Source organism: Ovis canadensis, chromosome 22 (assembly GCF_042477335.2).
Source record: "Ovis canadensis isolate MfBH-ARS-UI-01 breed Bighorn chromosome 22, ARS-UI_OviCan_v2, whole genome shotgun sequence".
NCBI classification, from domain to species: domain Eukaryota; kingdom Metazoa; phylum Chordata; class Mammalia; order Artiodactyla; family Bovidae; genus Ovis; species Ovis canadensis.
The window spans coordinates 16,729,815-16,750,038 of NC_091266.1; positions in this window are offsets into that span (position 1 = coordinate 16,729,815).

A 20,224-nucleotide genomic window follows, 5' to 3' on the forward strand; every position below is an offset into this window, starting at 1 on the left:
GAAGGCCTTTGACAAAATTCAACATCCATTTATGATAAAAACTCTCCAGAAAGCAGGAATAGAAGGAACATACCTCAACATAATAAAAGCTATCTATGACAAACCCACAGCAAACATTATCCTCAATGGTGAAAAATTGAAAGCATTTCCCCTAAAGTCAGGAACAAGACAAGGGTGCCCACTTTCACCGCTACTATTCAACATAGTTCTGGAAGTTCTGGCCACAGCAATCAGAGCAGAAAAAGAAATAAAAGGAATCCAAATTGGAAAAGAAGTAAAACTCTCACTGTTTGCAGATGACATGATCCTCTACATGGAAAACCCTAAAGACTCCACCAGAAAATTACTAGAACTAATCAATGAATATAGTAAAGTTGCAGGATATAAAATCAACACACAGAAATCCCTTGCATTCCTATACACTAATAATGAGAAAGTAGAAAAAGAAATTAAGGAAACAATTCCATTCACCATTGCAATGAAAAGAATAAAATACATAGGAATAGATCTACCTAAAGAAACTAAAGACCTATATATAGAAAACTATAAAACACTGATGAAAGAAATCAAAGAGGACACTAATAGATGGAGAAATATACCATGTTCATGGATCAGAAGAATCAATATAGTGAAAATGAGTATACTACCCAAAGCAATTTACAAATTCAATGCAATCCCTGTCAAGCTACCAGCCACATTTTTCACAGAACTAGAACAAATAATTTCAAGATTTGTATGGAAATACAAAAAACCTCGAATAGCCAAAGCAATCTTGAGAAAGAAGAATGGAACTGGAGGAATCAACTTGCCTGACTTCAGGCTCTACTACAAAGCCACAGTCATCAAGACAGTATGGTACTGGCACAAAGACAGACATATAGATCAATGGAACAAATTAGAAAGCCCAGAGATAAATCCACACACATATGGACACCTTATCTTTGACAAAGGAGGCAAGAATATACAATGGAGTAAAGACAATCTCTTTAACAAGTGGTGCTGGGAAAACTGGTCAACCACTTGTAAAAGAATGAAACTAGATCACTTTCTAACACCACACACAAAAATAAACTCAAAATGGATTAAAGATCTAAATGTAAGATCAGAAACTATAAAACTCCTAGAGAGAACATAGACAAAACACTCTCAGACATAAATCACAGCAGGATCCTCTATGATCCACCTCCCAGAATTCTGGATATAAAAGCAAAAATAAACAAATGGGATCTAATTAAAATTAAAAGCTTCTGCACAACAAAGGAAAATATAAGCAAGGTGAAAAGACAGCCTTCTGAATGGGAGAAAATAATAGCAAATGAAGCAACTGACAAACAACTAATCTCAAAAATATAGAAGCAACTTCTGCAGCTCAATTCCAGAAAAATAAACGACCCAATCAAAAAATGGGCCAAAGAACTAAATAGACATTTCTCCAAAGAAGACATACGGATGGCTAACAAACACATGAAAAGATGCTCAACATCACTCATTATTAGAGAAATGCAAATCAAAACCACAATGAGGTACCACTTCACACCAGTCAGAATGTCTGCGATCCAAAAATCTGCAAGCAATAAATGCTGGAGAGGGTGTGGAGAAAAGGGAACCCTCCTACACTGTTGGTGGGAATGTAAACTAGTACAGCCACTATGGAGAACAGTGTGGAGATTCCTTAAAAAATTGCAAATAGAACTACCTTATGACCCAGCAATCCCACTGCTGGGCATACACACCAAGGAAACCAGAATTGAAAGAGACACATGTACCCCAATGTTCATCGCAGCACTGTTTATAATAGCCAGGACATGGAAACAACCTAGATGTCCATCAGCAGATGAATGGATAAGAAAGCTGTGGTACATATACACAATGGAGTATTACTCAGCTGTAAAAAAGAATTCATTTGAATCAGTTCTGATGAGATGGATGAAACTGGAGCCGATTATACAGAGTGAAGTAAGCCAGAAAGAAAAACACCAATACAGTATACTAACACATATATATGGAATTTAGGAAGATGGCAATGACGACCCTGTATGCAAGACAGGAAAGAGACACAGATGTGTATAACAGACCTTTGGACTCAGAGGGAGAGGGAGAGGGTGGGATGATTTGGGAGAATGACATTCCAACATGTATGCTATCATGTAAGAATTGAATCGCCAGTCTATGTCTGACGCAGGATACAGCATGCTTGGGGCTGGTGCATGGGGATGACCCAGAGAGATGTTATGGGGAGGGAGGTGGGAGGGGGTTTCATGTTTGGGAACGCATGTAAGAATTAAAGATATTAAAATTTAAAAAATAAAAAGCTAAAAAATAAATAAATAAATAAATAAAATAAACCAAAAAAATAAAAAATAAAAGGCAGGGAAAACTTTATTCAAGGCTATTCCAGTAGTGTAAAAAAACAAGACTGAAGTCTGAACTTAGCTTCCCTGAAACAAAAGGGAGGAGAGTTTTTCATCACTGAGATGAATTGAGTGGAAAAATACTGGAGAATATTATCAGAGACACTTATCAGTTGAATATGTCTAGCACATTGAATTATTTCTGATGTTTCAACTCTTTTGCTCTGTAGTTAGGTCTTCTGATTTTGCTAATTGAGATTGATTAAAGGTAGGCTCCTACCTTACATGGAGACGGGGAGAAAGGGGATCTATCTTTTTTGATGATTACATTTCAAAGGAATGGCTCTCAGGTCCCTGAGAAAGTCAGGCTTGGATCAGAAAACTGGTTCAGTCAGTTCAGTTCAGTTCAGTCACTCTTTCATGTCCAACTCTTTGTGACCCCATGAATCACAGCACACCAGGCCTCCCTGTCCATCACTAACTCCCTGAGTTCACTCAAACTCATGTCCATCGAGTCAGTGATGCCATCCAGCCATCTAATCTTCTGTTGTCCCCTTTTCCTCCTGCCCCCAATCTCTCCCAGCATCAGAGTCTTTTCCAGTGAGTCAACTCTTCGCATGAAATGGCCAAAGTATTGGAGTTTTAGCTTCAGCATCAGCCCCTCCAATGAACACCTAGGACTGATCTCCTTTAGGATGGACTGGTTAAAGGCTTTTAAAAAGTTTTTTATACATCACAAAAGGACAGAGAGGGAATTTACAATTATAAAGCTTTCTGAAATAAATGCTCTAAGAAAAGGAAGGTTGGGGGCCTATAGTTAGAAAGAAGCCTGTGTATAGATCATTTAATTTTGTTTACCTTCTCAAAGAACCAGCTTTTAGTTTCATTAATATTTACTGTTGGTTTCCTTTATTACTTTTTCATTCATTTCTGCTCTGATCCTTATAATTTAAGTAGAGCTGAGGGGAACATTAAGGCCATCTTGATTAAAACTATATATTCCTTGAATAGGCTTGTTAAACAATATTCCTGTGTGACATTGGAAGTCATGCTATACTGTTTTTATTATTTTGGATAAGTTTTAGGTGATAAGTTTTCTTAGCCTCAGGGATTTCAATATCACATAAGGTGGGAGATGATTTCATTAGCCAGGGTAGTGGCAGTCATGGTGGTGACAACTAGTCAAATTTTTTAAAGTATTTTTTAAATTGAAACAAAATAAAATGTGAGCATATAAGACTTATTGATTGTACAAATGATGTGATATTAGAGAAAGAAAAGAGTTAGTGATGACACCATTTTTTTTTTTCTTTTTAAATCTGGGCAATGGGAAAGTAGGATTTTAATCAATTTTGTTTTTATGGAGTTGGTCATCAGGTTAGCAGTCAAATTATATCTTCTCTCTGTGACTTTTTTGATTTGGTCCCCTGAAATATTCCCTTCACAGTACTTCATATCTAATTCTTGGCCTTTCTTCAGGAACCTACTCTTATGCTGTTTTTTCAATGAAATTATTCCAGTTATCTCCAGCTGTATACGATGATGACAGTACATTTATATTGTTAGTACAGTATAGTAATTTATATTGTTAGTGTTGTTGCTAAAGGTTTTGGTGGTTATACTCTGCTTGGTCTGTACTAAGGCCTTTATATTGTCTAATGTTTTCCTTGCAACAATGCAATGAGGTGTTAATATTATTTATTTGTTTTTATAAATGAGAAAGCTATGGCTTAAAGATATTGTCACTTCTAGAGATGAGAATGCAAAACCAGAAATGGTGGCACCAGGATGTTAATTCTGTTTTATAACTCCTGAGGACCAATCTCTAAAACTTCTGGAGTGACTTATTAATTGCAGTTATCGATGAGTGATCATTTGTTCTGTAGCCCATGTTTGGTTTCCCTGAGGTGATTACATTTGTAATTTAATTAATCCTGTGCATCTATCCTTTTTTTTCTTCTAGTTACCCTTGAGGTTACTGTTGCTGTACACTATTCAATCCTTTTTTCTTTATAGTTCTCTATTGAATCATATTTGAAAGAGATTGTTTATTCCAAATAATGTAGCAAGATTTCCCTGTCAAGTTGTTTATATAAAGCAAGTGGGTTTTAGTAAAGGTTTTATTTACCTGACAATTTTCCTATCCATACACATTGTTCATTACCTTATTATTTGTTTATTGACTTGTGCTAATACATTTTTATAAGGAGAATAATATACACCATATTGGAGAATTATAGGTTGGGAACCTGAGCATCATTTGGTACATCCTTTCACCCAAAGGGAAATTCCCTGCATATCCTCCCTGACAAAGCACTGCTCTATTACTGATTAATTAGGGCAGTAAAGGGAAAAACAGAACTCCTCAATGTATTCCGTTTTATTATTGAATGAATATATGTTCAGTGTTACCTGCTACAGTTAGTTGAGATCTTCCTCTTTGTAACTTTTCAACCATTGCTTTTTATTTTATTAAATAAAAATAAATTTAAGGTACACACTATACTACATGCTCAAATGTTTAAAGACACCCTTTGTTTTTCTCTCAGGGTGTCTTTTTCAGGCTGACTACTCAGTTCCCTCACATACTCTGTGATACCCATCCTTCTCCTTCCCAATTGGCTCTAATTGTTTTTACCCAGAAAGAGTCAGCAGAAATTTTAATTGCTGTCATATTAACAGCAAATAGGCCAATTTAAAAATGCGACCAGGATAGTGACCTAGTTCCTAAATCATTGATCCTTCCATACTGATTCTAATCAGTAGATTATGGATTCATGAGCACTTGGTTTACTAACATTACTCACTTGTATAGACAATGTCCCTGAAATACTCAAGACATTTGTGCACATCATAGACTACAGTTTATCTGACAAGCTTCTGTCCTTGATCTTTCTTTATCATTTGCACAGCTGCTTTGAAATTTGCCAGTCTTTTCCTGAATTAGATTTAGTAAAGACCTCTTCTATCCACCTTAAATATTCTTTGTTTCTCTTGATATGGTTTTCTAATTGATGGTATTAGCATGAGATGATCTTTAAAATCATCTTTAAAGGGAACTGTAAAGCTTAAACTGGAATTTCTGCTGAACATACAGTTAATTCTCATAATTTGCCATAGTTATATTCTAGGAAGTTACCACAGAGACTGAATGAGTGAATCAGTCAATTCAGTTCAGTCCATGTCCAACTCTTTGCAACCCCATGGACTGCAGCATGCCATGCCTCCCTGTCCATCACCAACTCCTGGAGTTTACTCAAACTCATTTCCATTGAGTCGGTGGTACCATTCAACCATCTCATCCTCTATTGTCCCCTTCTTCTCCTGCCTTCAATCTTTCCCAGCATTAGAGTCTTTTCAAATGAGTCAGCTCTTTGTATTAGGTGGCCAAAGTATTGAAACTTCAGCTTCAGCATCAGTCCTTCCAATAACATTCAGGACTGATTTCCTTTAGGATGGACTAGCTGGATCTCCTTGCAGTCCAAGGGACTTTCAAGAGTCTTCTCCAACACCACATTTCAAAAGCATCAATTTTTTGGTGGTCAGCTTTCTTTATAGTCCAACTCTCACATCATACCTGACTACTGGAAAAACCATAGCCTTGACTATATGGACCTTACTGAGCTTTTAGTCCTTCGGGGAATACAGGGTTAGGTTATTGCAAGCCTCCAGTCACGACATTTTTATCAACCAAAACACAAAATATGTAAGGTAAGTTTGCTTGCTAGCAATGTTGTTGTAAAACAAGCTAGTCTCTTCATTGTTGAAAAATCTGCTCTTCACAAAATCATTTTCCTGAAGAACACTTAGCAGGTATTTTAAAATTCTTCCATATTCTATTTACTTGCAGAATCTACCACAACTGCTGTGTTACCTTTGCAAATAGCCAAGCCAGCCAGCACTAGCTGTAAAGGGTTTAACATTTTTCTGATTCTGGGTAATGTGATTTGTAAGTATTTCTGGCTTTCAGCCTCACACTAGTGCCATCCATTAATGTTTTTATAAAAATAGGTCATCACCTCATGAATTCACAAGTTGAGCTACTTGTGTCTTCCATAGCCTCATTCTGTATTATAGATGTTGCTCTAGCATGTTCTGAAGTGTTCTTATAGACAAACTGATGCATTTCCTCTTCATTTTTCTGGATGTATCTTCTTTTTGATTCATTAAGATTGAGCTCATAACCAACAGCACTATAACTTACACATGAATGAAGCTGATCTAATACACACATTTACCCTATAAAGTATATCGCAGCCTTGAACTGAGGAACACTAAGCAACACTTCAGTACTATACTTGGGAGAATATTTAAATTCTTTGATTAATTTGAATTCTCAAATCACCAAGAAAAAGTACAAAAATTTATATATATATATATATATATATATATATATATGGTACTAAATTGACTTTGAAAACAATGCTTGTTTACAGCATGAGAGCAGAAATAATTCAGAGCTTTGTCTTGTTTGACTTCAGTTGGGAACGTGTATGTCCAGCGACTTTTTTCCTCTGTGTACATGTCCACGAATAAACACATAAGTGCCCAAGTATTGATTTTGAGGTTACAAATAAATTTTGGTGAGTAGGCCAGTCTGTAAATATGGAATCTACAAACAATGTTTAAAGAATATGAGCCTTTGGAATTTAAAAAATCCATCAGCTGTCCAGCATAAAACCATATGCGTTGACAGATCAGTGTGTATTTTCATGACATTAAGCTTAAGATTCCTGGGTTATTTTCTGTACCTTGTAAACTCAAGACAAGTTTTTCTCAGGCTTACTTTTCTGGTTACTATTATTGTATCCTTAAAAAAAAATATTCCATCTTTCATTTTTATTTGTTTAGAACTACATTTTTCTTCTACTGATGGTTGTATTTTTATGTTTTTCTTAATTAGAGGTTTATAACTTTATATACTTTTTATCATCATTTTATGGTAATTATAACAGAGAAGAAAAGTGCATATGTTCAGTCTTCCATTTTTTTTTCACCAACAACTCAGAAACTGAGAAGCTAATGTGCTCTTCAAGCAGAAAGTAGACAAGTTTGTGGAAGTTGGATGTGGGAATGTAGTTAAAGCTGCTTGAAACACTTGAAATGTGTGTTCCAGGAAGCGCAGGTAAATCACTTGAGCTGGGGAAGAGACAACTGACATGAGTTATATTTCAGAATCTACGTTTGGAAAAGGTAGCTGGAAGCTTGCAGAAGTGGAGAAAAAGGCTTTAACATTACTTTTTGACACATCCCCTAGGAGCCTGAAAATACTTTTCTTAATAGGGAGATAGGATATGAAATTTTAATCAACTTTTTTCCAGTCACATACATTGTTTTTTTTTTTTTTTTTTTTTTTTTTTGTAGAATGAAACCACATATCTGAACTGACATCTTGTATTTGAATAATGCTATTTTTTTTTTTAACAAAACCTATACATCCCATAGACTCTAGATGAGAAAGACGTCCAAACTGTTAGAGCCCTCAAGTCTATGATTTAATGCTGGCTGAAATGAGTACATAAATTATCCATTGTATCATTATTTTCTCACCAAGAAAAACAAAACAGAATTAAAGCTTGGTACTTTGTCAACTTGTCACCTGGGTAATGGAAGAGGAGGCTGAGCCTGAATAAATGTGATGGGAGGAATACATTGATTTGGTTCTTACTGAGATGTGGTTGTAAGAGAAATTTACACGTGTAATTAATATTCAGGAAAGTATGAGAGCCGAAAAAAGGCCTCAGTTAAAAGTAACGGCTTTGAAAACTCAGACAGCAGAAAAGGCCATTAACCATTATGCTCGAAAACAAAATAAGAACCTGCTGCAAACTTTCTTATTTTGGCATGGCAGAAGAAATGTACCAGAAAGAGAAAAACCATAAGGAACCGTTTTATTTTCACAGAAATCAAATATGATTTGCTAAAGTCTTATAACACTGAACACGGAACAACAGAGTTGTTCCAAATAGGAAAAGGAGTACATCAAGGCTGCATATTGTCACTCTGCTTATTTAACTTATATGCAGAGTATATCATGAGAAATGCTAGGCTGGAAGAAACACAAGCTGGAAACAAGATTGCCAGGAGAAATATCAATAACCTCAGATATGCAGATGACACCACCCGTATGGCCCAAAGTGAAGAAGAACTAAAGAGCCTCTTGATGACAGTGAAAAAGCAGAGTGAAAAAGTTGGCTTAAAGCTCAACATTCAGAAAACTAAGATCATGGCATCTGGTCCCATCACTTAATGGGAAATAGATGGGGAAACAGTGGAAACAGTGTCCGACTTTATTTTGGGGCTCCAAGATCACTGCAGATGGTGAGCGCAGCCATGAAATTAAAAGATGCTTACTTCTTGGAAGGAAAGTTATGACCAACCTAGATAGCATATTCAAAAGCAGAGACATTACTTTGACGACTAAGGTCCGTCTAGTCAAGGCTATGGTTTTTTCTGTGGTCATGTATGGATGTGAGAGTTGGACTGTGAAGAAGGCTGAGCACCGAAGAATAGTTGCTTTTGGACTGTGGTGTTGGAGAAGACTCTTGAGAGTCCCTTGGACTGCAAGGAGATCCAACCAGTCCATTCTAAAGGAGATCAGCCCTGGGTGTTCTTTGGAAGGAATGATGCTAAAGCTGAAACTCCAGTACTTTGGCCACCTCATGCGAAGAGTTGACTCATTGGAAAAGACTCTGATGCTGGGAGGGATTGGAGGCAGGAGGAAAAGGGGGTAACAGGGGATGAGGTGGCTGGATGACATCACTGACTCGATGGACGTGAATTTGAGTCTACTCCAGGAGATGGTGATGGACAGGGAAGCCTGGCATGCTGTGATTCATGGAGTCACAAAGAGTCGGACACGACTGAGCGACTGATATGATCTGATCTGTAACACTTTTGGAAGGAAAGTTTATTTGCAGAATTTGGAACTATATGCATCTGTATTTACATTGTTAAGTATTTAACCAATGAGTTTTCCCTAAGATGTTACTTTTATCCTAAATGTATGATATCATAGGTCACTTGGTTACTGGCATATATATGATCTCACAGGTGATTTAGCATATATAATAACTTGCCTTGAAATTTATGCATAAACATACATAGATTTATATATATATATATATATATAACATACAATACAATAATATGAAGAAAATTCTGAATTCAAAGGAGATGGGGTTACATTGTTCTGAAGAGGTGATTTTATTTTTCAGTAGGTTCAGGAAGGGGGAAATTTACTAATTGAAATTAGTATTTAAGCAAAATTTATAAGAAGACAAATATGTACAAACCCAAGAGTCTTAAGATTATATTGGAAGAATTCTAGAGTGGGTTGCCATGCCCTCCTCCAGGGGATCTCCCCAACCCAGGGATCAAACCCAGGTCTCCTGCATTGCAGGTGGGCTCTTGACTGTGAGAACCACCAAGGAAGCCCAAGAATACTGGAGTGTATTCAGGAGATCTTCCTGACCCAGGAATTGAACTGGAGTTTTCTGCTTTTCAGGTGGATTCTTTACCAGGTGAGCTAACAGGGAAGCTCACATAAAAATATATAAACAGTTGAGGAAACAGCAAAAATAAATTATTTTATAGTTGAATAGGCCATGCAACCTGTATGGAGTTTTGTGAAGAATTTATACACATTCAAATATTTATTAAACAGTATATTTTGGCAAATTCTCAATTAACCAAACATATTATTTTGAAAAGGGACTATGGAATTAAGGTAAACACTTAAGATAAATGGGAATAGAAAAAGATGTGAAAGGGAGGGAAGGTAGGAGGGAGACAGGGAAGGCAGAGACAGAGAAGCAGATGTCAGAGCTTCTAGCAACCAAAAGAGAAAGTTATTTATATTCCTGCCTTTTCCATTTTACCATTACCTTTAGTTCTTTAAGCCTCCAACTTTATGACATTTTTCTTTCTTCAGTAGTCTCATTTCCTTGATTACATTTTTTTCATTGAAAAAAGAGCAATAGTACCATCTTCAAAATGTATTTTTTAGGATTAAATGAAGTATTGAAGGTGGAAGCACATTAAACAGAAAAATGTAGAGTATTAAATGATATATTCATATATAGTCAGAAATTTTTATTGCTTGAGAGTTTTAAATCAATAAATCAAATTATGCTTATTTTCTTATAAATAAATTATTGTAAAAAGTGGCTGATGTTGAAATTGCGTTCATCTCTGTCTCAACTTTGTCACCACATCCTCAGAATATATGACACCAGGCAGCATTATTGCCATCAGGCAGACCTTGTGGGTGAAATTTCAGCCTTTAGAATTACTCATCTCTTTTACAGGCAATTATGCCTCCCTTCAAAATCACTTGCTTGTTAACACTGACCTGTGTAAGTCATAATCAGCATTATAGACACTCATAAAGTGTGTTTCTTTACCAGGGAGAGATGAAGAGTCTTATTGAGAACATCAATACACACATCTTTCTGACTTTCTCAATATATTTTGTTTTATCTTTTTTACATTGTGCAGACTGCAAGGGGAAGGTAAAGTGCACTCTATGGGGCTACAGAATGGTTCATTTAAAATCCATTCAACCATATGATGTGCAGTTATGCTTTAGTGAGCTGGGTAGATAAGAACCCTTCTTCTAAGTGTTTTTGTACTTTGTTAGGGAGATAGACATTAAATAAGGAAATAAATAGTACTGACCTCTAAGAAGAAAATAAATCACAATGATAATTAGCAATGGGTAGCCATCTGCTTTGGTTAGGATGGTCTGGGGATATGTGTGGTGACTTAATATACTTGTAGAAGGACTTTCTGGGGTGGGCAGAGTTGGGGGCATTTGACCTGAGGACAGAAGGATGAAGAGGATGAAGGGCAGGCATCTGGTAGAGAGTGCAGCATCTAAAGGCAGAAGGAGATTGGCATATCTGAGTGAAAAAAATCAATTTGGGTATACATATTTGTTCTTCAGTGCATGTCGATAGGTAATGGGTTAAAATCCTGAAGGAAATATTAGGCTCTTGCCTAAACAGGATAAATTCAGTGGATAATGTAGTAAAATTTATAGGTTAAAGATAGTCACTTTTGATTTTTTCTGTGGAATGCATTCTTTACAAATATTTAAAGTTTTTCTTGATTGGTTTTACTATTTTTTTTTTTTTACACTTACTGTGGATATTACCATTTTTGCAGAACTGTTTTAAAGGATATTTTAATTATCCTGCTCAACTATAAAAAACTTATTATATTCTTAACTGTTATGGGTCCAAATCCATAGATGATATCTTCTGGCTATTTATTATCTCCATTTTGAATAGTCATGAAATTATTTTGAAAATTAGAAAGGAAGAGCAAATATAAATCACAGTGATGGTTTCCTGAATGTCTATGTTAAGCAGGTGATTTTGTGTTTATGTAAATACAAGAAGATTTTTATCTCAGAGGAAGCTATGACCTTTATTGTTTTGACTTTATCTTTTCTGGCCTTAGATTCTAGAGCTCTCTTCCAATAGACTCACAGCACTAATACATTAATATATAGATACTGGCTTAGGTGGTAAAGAGTGTGCCTGCAATACAGGAGATCCGGGTTCGATCACTGGGTTGGGAAGATCCCCTGGAGAAGGGACTGGCTACCCACTCCAATATTCTTGCCTGGAGAACTTCATGGACAGAGGAACCTAGTGGATTACAGTCCATGGGGTAGCATGGAGTTGGAAACCACTGAGCGACTAATACTTTCACTTCCACTTTTTGTAGCCTGAAAACACAAGTAATATGTAGAGAAATATATTTTCTATTGGTACGAGGCACAGGAAACCAAGGAGATGCATTGGAATATTTAAACAGAACCCTAAGTGGAAGAAGGAATCTTCCTGAAATACATACTGCTTTCGAAATTTTCCTTCTGTTGTGGTCGGCATAGCTTTTTTTTTTTTTTTTTTTTTTTTTACTTTGTAGTTGAAAAGGTCTCAGTTTTAAACACACACACACACACATACACCACCCACACAGGAATATTGGTATTCAGTGTGCAAAATCACACATTAAAATTGTAGGTAGTTAAGTCAAAACAGATGGTTGCACAGCATTTATATGTTTGATTAAATTTAATTTTTATTTGTTAATGGGACTATAAAATTCTTTAATGAAGCACATTCACAAGAAGTCAAAGCAGGGAAGATTATGAGCTGGGCTTGTATTACTAAGGCCATAAAATTAACAAGTAAACATAGAAAATATATCTGTCAATTATTTATGGGCTTCTCTTTAGTGTAAATATTTTTAAGGCTGTATATCCAGGTAGATTTGGTAGCAGATGAAGTGAAGCAATCCAATTAGAAGCCATAAAAACAGTTCCTCAAGGCTCATATTATTTAGCAAGCATGTCTTAGGGTTTGCAGGCCAACAAGGATAAGTGCAGGATGTCACTCAGCAGGCATGGAGCTGGGAAGGAACATAAGGATATGGGAATTTAGGAACAAGTAAGATTTGGAATAGGAGTTTGTAAGAACAAGGATAAAATTTATATAATTAACACTCTCTGGAAGAGAGAAAACTACATGAGTTTGAGGTGTTCAAGCAAAAAAGGAATTATTAATTTTAAATATTTTGATGTACTGGAGTTAGGATGGTGTTTATTGCCTGCTGTAGAAGATGAATCAGCAGCTCAGGTGAGGAAAGGGAATTTTGACCTAGCATTTCCTCTGATACTTCTTGTAAGCAAAGGCTGGACCTACTGTCAGAGTGTAGATACCTTGTGGGCCAGAAGGTGTGAATTACATGAAAGATGAAGGCCATTTCCAAAAGCCAGAAGGCAGCAAAGTGCTAATTTTGATGAGAGAAAAGGTGAGAAAGAGGAAGCCTTGTGTTACATATAGCTATGTCCTGACTAAGAGGCCCATTTCTCTCACTTTCTACTAAACGAGTGTCTCTATCACTTCCTTTTCCCCCTCTGTTATATAAAAGCAGCTGCTTTCCTTTCATTAGGTTAACTAACACAGAAAACACATTTAAAACACACGTTTGCAATCTTATATTCTGCTCTTAAAAAAAGAGGCACATTTCTCCCCCGTAAATTCTCTCATACATAGTTCAAGGTTGTGTTTTTAAAAGAGTGATTAAAATATGGGAAGAAAGGAATAATCTTTAACATGGTTTTGAAGAAACTAAAAATGTCTGTTTCTGTGTATATATATACACACACATATTCTTCAACAACACAGGTTTGAACAGTGCAGGTACACTTATACATCCATTTTTTTCAATGGTAAATACTACTTCTTTTTGAAATGTTTTTTGTACGACTTCAATCTCAATATATTCTCTAAGTTTTCTTTCTATTACTTGATCTATTCTTTCTTGATCTTATTTGTTGTGGCGATATCACCTTTCTAATTTAACCATATGAGATTCTCAGAGCTGAAATAGAGGAAAAGAATATAATGTAGTCCACTGGAGAAGGTAACGGCAAGCAGCTTCAGTATTCTTGCCTTGAGAAACCCATGAACAGTAGAAAAGGCAAAATGATAGGATACCAAAAGAGGAACTCCTCAGGTCATTAGGTGCCCAATATACTACTGGAGATCAGTGGAGAAATAACTCCAGAAAGAATGAAGGGATGGAGCCAAAGCAAAAAACAATACCCAGTTGTGGATGTGACGTGATAGAAGCAAAATCTAATGCTGTAAAGAGCAATATTGCATAGGAACCTGGAATGTCAGGTCCATGAATCAAGGCAAATTGGAAGTGGTCAAACAGTGAACGTCGACATTCTAGAAATCAGTGAACTAAAATGGGCTGTAATGGGTGAATTTAACTCAGATGACTATTACATCTACTACTGCGGGCAGGAATCCCTTAGAAGAAATGGAGTAGCCATCATGGTCAACAAGAGAGTCTGAAATGCAGTATTTGGATGCAATCTTAAAAATGATAGAATGATCTCTGATCGTATCAAGCAAACCATTCAATATCACAGTTATCCAAGTCTATGCCCCAACCAGTAATGCTGAAGAAACTGAGCTTGAATGGTTTTATGAAGACATACAAGATCTTTTAGAACTAACACTCAAAAAAGATGTCCTTTTCATTATAGGGTACTGGAATGCAAAAGCAAGAAGTCAAGAAACACCTAGAGTAACAGGCAAATTTGGCCTTGCAACGTGAAATGAAGCTGGGCAAAAACTAATAGAGTTTTGCCAAGAAAATTCACTGGCCATAGCAAAAACCCTCTTCAAACAACACAAGAGAAGACTCTACACATGGACATCACCAGATGGTCAACACCAAAATCAGAGTGATTATATTCTTTGCAGCCAAAGATGGAGAAGCTCTATACAGTCAACAAAAACAAGACCACGGGCTAACTGTGGCTCAGATCATGAACTCCTTATTGCCAAATTCAGACTCAAATTGAAGAAAGTAGGGAAAACCGCTAGACCATTCAGGTATGACCTTAATCAAATTCCTTATGATTATACAGTGGAAGTGAGAAATGGATTTAAGGGCCTAGATCTGATAGATAGAGTGCCTGATGAACTATGGAATGAGGTTTGTGACATTGTACAGGAGACAGGGATCAAGATCATCCCCATGGAAAAGAAATGCAAAAAAGCAAACTGGCTGTCTGCTGAGGCCTTACAAATAGCTGTGAAAAGAAGAGAGGCAAAAAGCAAAGGGCAAAAGTAAAGATTTAAGCATCTGAATGCAGAGTTCCAAAGAATAGCAAGAAGAGATAAGAAAGCCTCCTTCAGCAATCAATGCAAAGAAATAGAGGAAAACAACAGACTGGGAAAGACTAGAGATCTCTTCAAGAAAATTAGAGATACCAAGGGAACATTTCATGCAAAGATGGGCTTGACAAAGGACAGAAATTGTCTGGACCTAACAGAAGCAGAAGATATTAAGAAGAGGTGGCAACAATACACATAAGAACTGTACAAAAAAGATCTTCTTGACCCAGATAATCATGATGATGTGATCACTAATCTAGAGCCAGACATCTTGGAAAGTAAAGTCAAGTGGGCCTTACAAAGCATCATTACGAATAAGGCTAGTGGAGTGATGAAATTCCAGTTGAGCTATTTCAAATCCTGAAAGATGATGCTGTGAAAGTGCTGCAGTCAATACGCCAGCATGTTTGGAAAACTCAGCAGTGGCCACAGGACTGGAAAAGGTCAGTTTTCATTCCAATTCCAAAGAAAGGCAATGAAAAAGAATGCTCAAACTACTGCACAATTGCACTCATCTCACATGCTAGTAAAGTAATGCTCAAAATTCTCCAAGTCCGGCTTCAGCAATACATGAACCATGAACTTCCTGATGTTCAAGCTGGTTTTAGAAAAGGCAGAGGAACAAGAGTTCAAATTGCCAATATCTGCTGGACCATGGAAAAAGCAAGAGAGTTCCAGAAAAACATCTATTTATTGACTATGCCAAAGCCTTTGACTGTGAGGATCACAATAAACTGTGGAAAATTCTGAAAGAGATGGGAATGCCAGACCACCTAACCTGCCTCTTGAGAAATCTGTATGCAGGTCAGGAAGCAACAGTTAGAACTGGACATGGAACAACAGACTGGTTCCAAATAGGAAAAGGAGTACGTCAAGGCTGTATATTGTCACCCTGCTTATTTAACTTATATGCAGAGTACATCATGAAAAACGCTGGACTGAAAGAAACACAAGCTGGAATCAAGATTGCCTGGAGAAATATCAATAACCTCAGATATGCAGATGACACTACCCTTATGGCAGAAAGTGCAGAGGAGCTAAAAAGCCTCTTGATGAAAGTGAAAGAAGAGAGTGAAAAAGTTGGTTTAAAACTCAACGTTCAGAAAACGAAGTTCATGGCATCTGGTCCCAAGACTTCATGGGAAATAATGGGGAAACACTAGAAACAGTGTCAGACTTTATTTTTGTGGGCTCCAAAATCACTGCAGATGGTGACTGCAGCCATGAAATTAAAAGACGTTTACTCCTTGGAAGAAAACTTATGAACAACCTAGATAGTATATTCAAATCGGAGATTTCTTTGCCGACTAAGGTCCGTCTAGTCAAGGCTATGGTTTTTCCTGTGGTCATATATGGATGTGAGAGTTGGACTGTGAAGAAGGCTGAGCACCGAAGAATTGATGCTTTTGAACTGTGGTGTAAGAAGACTCTTGAGGGTCCTTTGGACTGCAAGGGAATGCAACCAGTCCATTCTGAAGGAGATCAGCCCTGGGTGTTCTTTGGAAGGAATGATGCTAAAGCTGAAGCTCCAGTACCTTGGCCACCTCATGTGAAGAGTTGACTCATTGGGAAAGAGTCTGATGCTGGGAGGGATTCGGGGCAGGAAGAGAACCGGACGACAGAGTATGAGATGGCTGGATGGCATCACGGACTCTATGGACGTGAGTCTGAGTGATCTCCGGGAGATGGTGATGGACAGGGAGGCCTGGCGTGCTGCGATTCATCGGGTCACAAAGAGTCGGACACGACTGAGCGACTGAACTGAACTGAATAGAATGGGAAAAGCTAAAGATATCTTCAAGAAAATTAGAGATACCAAGGGCATTTCATGCAATGATGGGCTCGATAAAGGACAGAAATGGTAGTGACCTAACAGAAACAGAAGATATTAAGAAGAGGTGGCAAGAATACACAGAACTGTACAAAAAGGATCTTCACAACCAAAATAATCACGATGGTGTAATCATTCACCTAGAACTTGACATCCTGGAATGTGAAGTCAAGTGGGACTTAGGAAGCATCACTATGAACAAAGCTAGTGGTGGTGAAATAATTCCAGTTGAGCTATTTCAAATCCTGAAAGATGATGCTTTGAAAGTGCTGCTTTCAATATGCCAAAAAATCTGGAGAACTCACCAGTGACCACAGGATTAGAAAAGGTCAGTTTTCATTCCAATCCCAACGAAAGGCAATGCCGAGGAATGCTCAAACTACCGCATAGTTGCACTCATCTCACACGGTAGTAATGCTCAAAATTCTCTAAGCCAGGCTTCAGAAATACGTGAACCATGAACTTCCAGATGTACAAGCTGCTTTTAGAAAAGGCAGAGGAACCAGAGATCAGATTGCCAACATCCATTGGATCATTGAAAAAGCAAGAGACTTCTAGAAAAACATCTACTTCTGCTGTATTGACTATGTCAAAGCCTTTGACTGTGTGGAACACAATAAACTGTGGAAAATTTTGAAAGAGATGGGAATACCAGACCACCTGACCTGCCTCTTGAGAAATCTGTATACAGGTAGGAAGCAACAGTTAGAACTGGACATGGAACAACAGACTGGTTCCAAATAGGAAAAGGAGTACTTCAAGGCTGCGTGTTGTCACCCTGCTTATTTAGCTTATATGCAGAGTACATCATGAGAAACGCTGGGCTGGAAGAAGCACAAGCTGGAATCAAATTGCCAGGAGAAATATCAATAACCTCAGATATGCAGATGACATCACCCTTTATGGCAGAAAGTAAAGAAGAACTAAAGAGCCTCTTGATAAATGTGAGAAAGCAGAGTGAAAAAGTTGGCTTAAAGCTCAACATTCAGTAAACGAAGATCATGGCATCTGGTCCCATCACTTCATGGGAAATAGATGGGAAAGCATTCGAAACAGTGTCAGTCTTTATTTTGGGGGGCTCCAAAATCACTCCAGATGGCACTGCAGCCATGAAATTAAAAAATGCTTACTCCATCGAAGGAAAGTTATAACCAACCTAGATAGCATATTAAAAAGCAGAGACATTGCTTTGCCCACAAATGTCCATCTAGTCAAGGCTACGGTTTTTCCGGTGGTCATGTATAGATGTGAGATTTGGAATATAAAGGAAGCTGAGTGCTGAAGAATTGATCCTTTTGAACTGCAGTGTTGGAAAAGACTCTTGGGAGTCCCTTGGAGTGCAGGGAAATCCAACCAGTCCATCCTAAAGGAGATCAGTCTTGGGTCTTCATTCCTAGGACTGATGTTGAAGCTGAAACTCCAATACTTGGCCACCTGATGTGAAGAGCTGACTCACTGGAAAAGATTGTGATACTGGGAAACATTGAGGGCAGGAGGAGAAGGGGACGACAGAGTTTGAGATGGTTGGATGCCATCACCAACTCAATGTACATGGGTTTGGGTGAACTCCGAGAGTTGGTGATGGACAGGGAGTCCTGGCGTGCTGCAGTTGATGAGGTCGCAAAGAGTTGGACACGGCTGAGCAAATGAACTGAGCTGAACCTGTCCTTACCTAGAATGATCTCATTTAGTTTCATGTCTTTATATAATATGTACTGGTAGCCTCCAAATTTATTTCCATTTTTAGACAAATATATACTCTCTAAGTATGTGTTTTCCTGTTTCTATGTGATACCTTTCTTAGAAAGCTAATTGTTGTTTGAATATGTTTAAAGGTAATTCTTGGTATTATGCCTCAAAAAGAAAATATTTCCCTTTACTAGATGTCCCCACCTAAATTCACCACGCCTAATTCATTTATTGGCTCCTGTCAGTATCTTGGAGGCACGGCTTGTGAGGCCCATGCCTTCTGTGTCATATGTGGACTGCCAAGCGCTTTTCCCTCAGTCTGGACTTCCAGGCTGAGTTCCCCCATCAATATCTTGAGATTTGTCCTTAACTCTTTTCCCTTCAGACACATCCAAGGTCATGTGAGGTTTAGTGAGGTTTAGTCACAGTGAGGTTTAGTGAGGTTAATCACCAGTGAGGTTTAGTCACAGTCTTGTCATTACCTCTGTCACTGCACTAACCTCTAACTCTTCATCTGCTTTCAGTCTTGCTGTTGTTAGGTAGGTAGAATAGGGAAAAGGAGTCCAAAATGGTGGTGGTTAAAAGACAAAGAAGGGAAAAGCCAGTGAAAATAGAACAAAAGAAGATCCAAGGACCAGAGTGAGTACCTCAGGTAAAACAAACAACACTCCTGGCTGGCCCAATTTACATAGGACAGGCCCAGGGAGAGATAAACATATAAAAAGAGGAGCCAAAGCTAGCTCTCTCTCTCTCCTGTGTGTTGGGGTGCTCTTCTCCTCCCATCTTTGGATCGACGTGCCCTCATGCCTTGAAGATGGATTTTCCTGCTTTCTTCTAAATAAAATAGAGCTGTAACACTAATTTGTCTAAGAGCTATAACATGGTCCGTTCGAGACCTGAGAGCTACAACACGGTCTGTCCAAGACCCAAGAGCTGTGACACACCGCGAGGGCTTTAATGTCCGTCACTCCAAATCTTTGTTGTGACGAGACAAAGAACCGAGGAACATACACTCCCATGACACTGTTAACAGCCCTTTCTACACACAGCAACACAAGTTCTTTTCAGATGCACATCACATCCCATCATTTTCCTGCTCAAAACATTTCAGTGACTTCTCAAACTTAATACACAGTCTAAACTTCTTTCCAGCCTTACAGGACCTTATGTGAACTGTCCCTTATCCTCCATGGTAACCTGATCCCTGTTCCTCTTTTCCTCTTTCATTATCCCTAGTGCTTTAGACATTTGTTATTCCTCCAGGCATCATGACCTTCCCCTCTGTATCTTTCCAAGTTCTACTCAAGCTTCCCAAAGGACTTTTCCAAACACTCTTTCTAAAGATTATTCCAAAGACTTTTCTTCAACAGCCTGTTTGAAACAGAACAGCTCTGTTCCAATTTCGTTCACCCTGTCTCTAATTCTGCTTTACAATATACATAACACCTCACTCTCTGAAATCACTTTGTTTTGTTCCTCTTCTCATCCAGTGAAAACTCCATGAAGCAGGGTTCTTGTTGCAGGATTGTATCCTAAATGCATGCAGGAGTGTTTATAGCAGATTAACAATACAGTGCCTACCTGGTTAATAATAAAGTGAATTTGTCAGGGTAATGATGCCAGTTTTTGGTTATTTAGATTCC